Below are 8,114 nucleotides of genomic sequence, written 5' to 3'. Positions count from 1 at the left end.
ATTTTTTCCTTATATATTATACTACTATGCTTCAAGAAAGTCTGTACAGTCATTCTGTAAGTATTTATATTGAGATTTATGAAGATGTATATTAAGACAATGAAAAAAATCACCAATTTTGATTAGTACAACTCAACAAAAATTTTTTTTAGCTTAAATGGTCAAAGCATTACTTCATGTTCATATAAATTTTATTGGGCCAAGAAGTTGACAAGTTTGTTCAAAAGTGATGATGGACAGATTTCTGAAACAAAAGAAAGGCTCAATAGTAATTTTAAAAGAAACATCTTTGTTCAAAGAAACATTTTAATGCCCCAAATAGTGAGAACTATCTTCCTTTTCTAGTCTTAAAAGTGTTTTTTATGGCAAAGTCCATATTTTCTTGAAATTCTTTATATACATTAGTTATTGGAAGAGATACTACACTTGTTTTTAATAGGAAAATCCATATGCAGGCACTCATTTGAAGGAGTGGATTTAAATTCAGTAGATGGAATGGAACTGCAACCAGTTGCAAAAGTAAGAGTATCTTCCATTGTTGTTGCAGATTTATCATTTTCAATAGCTTGTAAGTAACTGTTCCAAAATCCCAAAGTTTTACATTAGACAACGGGTAGACTGTAAAAAGATCACTAAGAATTTTCACAGAAAGATGATAAGGTTTATGACAGAGGATGCTGCAAAATGCTTCTGGAGAAGTCATAATTTTCTCTACCAAGCGAAGAGTTTTCAGACCCTCCTTAAAACTTTCGAAGGGTGTTTGGGCTCTCTTAATTACATGGTAGAAAAGTATGTCTTTTACCAACATATATTTATCATTTAATTTCTAAGACATCCAATAAGCTGTAGGTAGTTAGAGCATGCATTTGTTGCTGTGTTTAAGTCAGCCATATTAGTTGTAGTATTTATCTTGAGCATTAAGAGGCAAGTTATTTGACAAGGACCCTTCAAACAATGATGCACTTTCAATATGCTGCATTAAAAGATTCAGAATTTCTTGTTTTGATCCAGGACGCTCTTGGCCAAATTTATCATTTTCATTAACATATGCTATTTCAATTGAGTATGCAGGATTAAAGCTTTGATTTCTGAATCTATCAAAGGCACTATTCCAGATATTGGCTTTGGGATTTTTTTTTATTTTTTTTTTATTTTTTAATTCATTTTTAAAAAATATTACATTAAAAAAATATGAGGTCCCATTCAACCACACTGCCCCTACCCCACCACTCTCCCCACAGCAACACTCTCTCCCATCATCATGACATATCCATTGCATTTGGTAAGTATATCTCTGGGCATTGCTGCACCTCATAGTCAATGGTCCACATCATAGCCCATACTCTCCCATGTTCCATCCAGTGGGCCCTGGGGGGTCTACAATGTCCTGTAATTGTCCCTGAAGCTCCACCCAGGACAACTCCAAGTCCCAAAAACGCCTCCACATCTCATCTCTTCCTCCCATTCCCTGCACCCAGCAGCCACCATGGCCACTTTTCCCACACCAATGCCACATTTTCTCTGTGGACCTTGGATTGGTTGTGTTCATTGCACTTCTATGTCAAGAGGGGGCTTAGATTCCACATGGATACTGGATGTAATCCTCCTGCTTTCAGTTGTAGGCACTCTAGGCTCCATGGTGTGGTGGTTGACCTTCTTCAACTCCATGTTAGCTGAGTGGGGTAAGTCCAATAAATCAGAGTGTAGGAGCTGAAGTCTGTTGAGGCTCAGGGCCTGGCTATCATATTGTCAGTCCAGAGATTCAAATCCCCTAGATATATCTTAAACCGCAGCACCAACTACAATTCCAGTAAAGTAGCAAGAAAGTCTTGTGAAAAGAGATCCCATCTGTGTCCAGCTCCATCACTCAGAAAGAGCAGCTCCAAAGAAGGGCTTACTGACATGGCAGTAAACCCCATCTGCCATGACCATAGAATCTGTGGGTCTCTTTTGCCCTCAAAAGATCCAATACCTGGAGTTCTATCTACTTTATCTGTCTCTGAGACTCTGCTCAGGTGTGCATAAGCGCAATCCTTCTGACAACCTCCAGACTCTTTTTTAGCAACTCATAGCCATATAAACTCATTTCTCCTTTCCATTTCCCCCTTACTTTAGGTCAAACAGCATTTTTAACTCCTGTTATTGTATGTAGACAGGGATATTCTGCTGGTCCGTGTTGAACCTTTAATTCAAGGTCATTTTCTAGTTGCATCATCAGCAGGTACTTGGTAGTGATCCCTCAGTGCCAGGGGAGGCTCATCCCCGGGTGTCATGTCCCACGCTGGGGGGAAGGCATTGCATTTACATGCTGAGTTTGGCTTCGAGACTGGCCACATTTGAGTAACATGAAGGCTGTCAGGAGGAAACTCCCAGGCACAGTGCTGCTCTAGGCCTTGTTCTTATATCAGGCGTATAGGCTCACAAGCATAGTCATTAGTATCAGGAACCCACTGTTGGACCATCATTCCTTCCTGGTTCTTACCATTGCACCTGGGGGACGGCCGCTGCTCCCCTAGGGACCAGGACAGAGCCGCCCTGGCCAGGAACCCAGTACACCCCCAGCTGTTGTTTTTAATTGTTTCCACTATGAGTATATCTAAACATTACCATGCACCCTGGACATATGCCCTATATAACTCCCTGTCAACCATATATAGCCTGTCAATTACATCCCATACCAGTATTCCTCTGCCGCCATTGTTGAACCACTCTGTGATCCAAAACTTCCTGTAAAGTGAATCCTGATATAATGTCAGGTTCCCCTACTAGTAAAATAGAATATAGCGATGAGTTTAAAGGTTAGATCTAGAGTACATATGGATTTGGAAAAATTTCTACATCCTATCTTTTTCTTTTCTTTTTTCCTAATTATTGAGCTTCTCTTCACAAGAGTCTTAGATCACAGTAATTCATATATACAATATACAGTACTCCCACACATCCACCATAAAACCTTTTCCCTTCCACAGTGATAATCTTTTAACTTATTCATATCATATTTACTGAAACTGATGTACAGACCCTGAAACAATAGCTTTCAAACAAGGTGACATTTGTGCTTACAATGTGGTCCATACTTTAGGATATACAGTTTTCTAAATTTTTTAGTTACCCTATGTTTTCATTATGGTTTACATTAATAGTCTGTCATCACCTATATGTTTTTGGTGTAATATTCCATGCTTTATATTCATCCTCGTGTACTCTCGCGAAACTCCTTTCTTGCCCCCACATTTACCTTGGTTCCATCCATTCAACATCCATTTTCCCCTCCCCTTGGGGCCCACAGCAACAGGCAATCTCCATTTCCTGAAGAGCTACATCCAGAAATACTTGCAACAGTGTTCAGGGCCTGACTTGCTCAACTGCCCTAATGCCCTGGGAGCCACCCTTTCTCTCAAGAAATACAGTTCTCTCTATTTAATGGCAGTAGTCTTCCCCAGGATGTGGGTCCACCCCAACTCTCACTTCTTGGGTCTCTACCCAATGGTACAACCCACCCTGGAAAAATGAGCATTCAGACATTCCTCAGGAGTCCATTCCGCATCAGACCATTCCCTCCGAGCATCCTAAACAGGTAACCCTCCTAATTATATTTTGATACGATTTTCTCAGCATTTTACTCTCAACCAACACCTGACACTCTATGTTCGTATGTTGCCCCTCCCTCCCCCCAATTTTGTGGGCAATATTACCTATCCGCCCATCCCCAGCCCCCCTCAAACCCACAAAACCCCACCCGAAGGCAACCCCTTGCCCCCATTTTATTTCTTATTTGTGCTCATACTTACCGCCAGCTCATCATAGATTCCACCCCTGCAGACGTCGGCTCACATCCTTTCTCCACCCCCCGATTTCCTGTAAGCCTATTTTCCAGTCTCTAGCTCTCTGAGGCAGCTTGCTTATTTCATATCATTGAGGTCATGTAGTATTTTTCCTTAAATGCCTGGGTTCCTTCACTCAACATAAAGTTCTCAAGATTCATCCATGTTATCACGTGTGTTTGTAGTGTATTTGTTCTTACAGCCGAGTAGTATTCCATTGTATGTATATACCACATTTTATTGATCCACTCATCTGTTGATTGGCATTTGGGTTGATTCCAACTTTTGGCAATAGTGAACAATGCTGCTATGAACATTGGTGTGCATATATCTGTTTGTGTCCTTGTTTTCAGTTCTGCTGGGTATATACCCAGCAGTGGTATTGCTGGGTCATATGGCAAATCTATGGTTAGTTTTTTGAGAAACGGCCAAACTGTCCTCCAGAATGGTTGGATCCTTCTGCATTCCCACCAGCAGTGGATGAGTGTTCCCCTTTCTTCACATCCTCTCCAGCATTTGTATTCTTCTGTTTTTTTCATAGCTGCCAATCTTATGGGAGTAAGATGGTATCTCATTGTAGTTTTGATTTGCATTTCCCTGATAGCTAGAGATTTGGAGCATTTTTTCATGTGCTTTTTAGCCATTTGTATTTCTTCTTTGGAGAAGTGTCTCTTTAAATCTTTTTCCCATTTTTTAAATGGGTTATCCTTTTATTTTCAAGATATATGAGTTCTTTATATATGCAAGTTATAAGTCTCTTATCAGATAAATGGTTGCAAAATATATTCTCCCACTGTGTGGGTTCCATTTTTAATTTCTTGAGAAACTCCTTAGGTGCAGAAGGTTTTAATTTTGAGGAAGTCCCATTTATCTATTAGTTCTTTTGCTGCTCGTGCTTTTGGTGTGATATTCATGAAGACATTTCCTATTACAAGGTCCTGTAGATGTTTCCCTACACTGCTTTCCAAGGTCTTTATGGTCTTGGCTCTTATATTTAGGTCGTTGATCCATCTTGAGTTGATCTTTGTTTAAGGTGTGAAATAGTAATCCTCTTTCATTCTTCTACTTTTGGATATCCAGTTCTCCAGGCACCATTTGTTGAATAGGCCACTCTCTCCCAGTTGAGAGGGTTTGGTAGCTTTATCGAATATTATATGCCTATATATATGAGTTTCTATATCAGAACTTTCAGTTCGATTCCATTAGTCTGTGTGTCTCTCCTCATGCCAATACCATGCTGTTTTCACTACTGTAGCTTTGTAGTATATTTTGAAGTCAGGTAGTGTGATTCCTCCAATTTCGTTTTTATTTTTCAATATGTCTTTGGCTATTCGGGGCCTCTTTCCTTTCCAAATAAATTTCATAGTTAGTTTTTCTAGTTCCTTAAAGAAGGCTGTGTTGATTTTTATTGGGATTGCATTGAATGTGTAGATCAGTTTTGGGAGGATAGATATCTTAATAATATTTAGTCTTCCTATCCATGAACAAGGAATATTCCTCCATTTATTTAGGTCTTCTTTGATTTCCTTGAACAGTCTTTTATAGTTCTCATTGTATAAGTTTTTTACATCTTTAGTTAAATTTATTCCTTAATATTTGATCTATATAAGTCTATTAGATCCAGGTCCTCTAATATCCTGTTCAAATGTTTTGTTTCTTTAGTGATTCTCTTTTGAGATGTTCTCTCCAGAGTTGATAGTGTTGTATTAAAATCCCCCACTATAACTGTAGATGCATCTATTCTTTCACTTAGTTTTTCCAGCATTTGCCTCACGTATTTAGAGGCACTCTTGTTAGGAGCATAAATATTTATGATTGTTCGAACTTCTTGACAGATTGTCCCTTTCACTAAAATGTAGTATCCTTCTTTGTCTCTCACAATTGTTTCACATTTAAAGTCTATTTTGTTTGACATTAATATAGCTACTCCTGCCTTTATTTGGTTATTGTTTGCTTGTATGATTGTTTTCCAGCCATTCACTTTCAACCTCCATGAGTCTCTGAATCTAAGATGTGACTCTTGTAGACAGCATATAGTTGGGTCATATTTCCTTATCCAATGTCCCAGTCTAAATCTTTTGATTGGTGAGTTTAATCCATTGACATTCAGTATTATTACTTTCAAGGAATTATTTGTGTTAGCCATATTTTGATTGGACTTGTGTTTGTCATATTTTGATTGCTCTTTTTTTCCCTTCTGTTTTTGTCATTTTTGTTGCTCTTACACTCTCCTCCACTCTGCCTGTCCTGTTTTTTCCTTTCTTTCTGCAGAACTCCCTTTAGAATTTCTTGAAGGGATGGTTTCTTGTTGGCATACTCTTTCAGTTTCTGTTTTATCTGTGAATATTTTGAAATCTCCATCATTTTTGAATGCTAGTTTAGCTGGATAGAGTATTCTTGGTTGGAAATTTTTTTCTTTTAGTACCTTGACTATATCATGCCACTGCCTGCCTTCTTGCCTCCATGGTTTCAGATGAGATATCAGCACTTAATCTTATGGAGCTTCCCTTGTATGTGATGGTTTTCTTTCCTCTTGCTGCTTTCAGAATTTTCTCTTTATCTTTAGCATTGGATAATTTGACAAGTATATGTCTTGGGGTGGGCCTGTTGGGGTTTATGACAATTGGAGTATGCTGTGCTTCTTGGATATGTACATCTGTCTCTTTCAGTAGATTTGGGAAGTTTTCAGCAATTATTTCCTGCAACACTCCTTCTGACCCCTTTCCCTTCTCTTCTCCTTCTGGGATGGCTGTAATACATATATTTGAGCATTTTCCATTATCATTCAGGTCCCTAAGTCCTAGCTGGATTTTTTCTATCTTTTTATCGACCAATTCTACTATCTGTTTGATTTCTGATGTACTGTCTTCCACATCACTAATTCTCTGCTCTGCCTCTTCTAGTCTGCTGATATTTGCTGCAAGTGTATTTTTGATTTCTTGAACTGTGGTGTTCATTCTCATCATATCTGTTATCTTTTTGCATATGTCTGCAATTTCCCCTCCAAGTGTTGTCTTCATATTGTTAACCTCTTCCTTTACTTCATTAAATTTGTCGGTGATAAATGTTCTGAGATCTTTCATTTCTTGTGTGAAGTTCTGCTCCCCTTCCTGATTTTTAGTTTGTTCATTGGATTCAGCCATGTTTTCCTGAGTACTTGTTCAGTTTGTAGATTTTTGTTACTGTCTGGTCATCATTTTATCTTGACGGGTTTAATCAGTTCCTTAGCTTCTTTGTCTAGTCTTGGGGATTAATTAGCTGCTGTTTTTGCATAAGTGTTATATCTTCTCTTTGTCACTTTTTTCTTTTTATTCTAATTTCTTATTGCTGGTTGAGTTCACTTTAAAGGAAAGTATTATGGCCAGGGAAAGGCAATTGTGTAAGCAAGGAAAAAGTGTAAAGTAGTATTGGTGATAAATGTTAACAGAGCAACATTATGAGATCTGGGAGGATGGATATTAGATTCATGTAAGTTGTGTAGAGTTATAGCAGTAGGTAGAGTACCTATAATGAGGTAGTCGACTGAATATGGGAGGAATATGGTATGAATTTAAAAGCTAGTATTTTCATGAGAGAGGGAAAGAGAAAAGACAGGTAGTAATTTCAAGAGTGGATAACAGACAGAAAAGAAAACAAAGGTATTAGAAATTAAGAGTTAGACACTTTGTGGATCAAAGAAAGGGAGGTGGAATATAGGAGAGACAGTAGATGATGGAGGATATCAAGATGTAGGGGAAAGGGGATAGTGTAGGTCGCCAAAATCAATTCACACAGAAATGAGGCAGTGGCGGATGAGAAAACCCAGCAAATGTGAGGTGTTCCCTGCAGCACCTATTGTATAATTAAGATAAAATAAAAGAAGAAGAAAATGAGGGACAAGAGAGAGAGGGAAAAAAACAGAAAAAAAAGAGAATAAAGGAAGGAAGAAAAAAGGGGTGGGTAAAGGGAGAGGAACAGGTAGGGGAAAGAAAAACAAAGATATACACCAACCACAACAGCAACACCAACAAAAAAAAAACTGTAAATAACTGAAAAAAAACTTTTGGGGATACACTGGGAGAAAAGAATGCAATGTTAGCAATCAGGACATTAAAAAAAATAAAAAATAAGATAAAATGAAAATAAAAACAAAACAAAATGAAACAAAAAAGAAAAATGCAAACATTGAGGGCTAGGGCATTCAAGGACCTCAGATGGACCTCACAGCGTGATGGATTCAGGGATGGAAAGTCTGAGATATTGAAGACTCAAGAGGTGTGAGTCTTTGGGGTGTGGGCCACCAGGCTTTAG

At 38.3% G+C, this 8,114-nt stretch overlaps 1 pseudogene; it reads right to left on the bottom strand.

Moving 5' to 3' along the window:
- Window positions 1-306: 306 nt before the first annotated feature.
- On the bottom strand, window positions 307-7,900 carry LOC131276431 (G2/M phase-specific E3 ubiquitin-protein ligase-like; annotated as a pseudogene).
- Between the last annotated feature and the right edge of the window lie 214 nt (window positions 7,901-8,114).

The sequence above is a fragment of the Dasypus novemcinctus genome, chromosome 28 (genome assembly GCF_030445035.2).
Source record: "Dasypus novemcinctus isolate mDasNov1 chromosome 28, mDasNov1.1.hap2, whole genome shotgun sequence".
In the NCBI taxonomy this organism is placed as follows: Eukaryota; Metazoa; Chordata; class Mammalia; order Cingulata; family Dasypodidae; genus Dasypus; species Dasypus novemcinctus.
The sequence above is the reverse complement of the archived record's forward strand: the minus strand, read 5'-3'. Positions and strand labels throughout refer to the sequence as shown.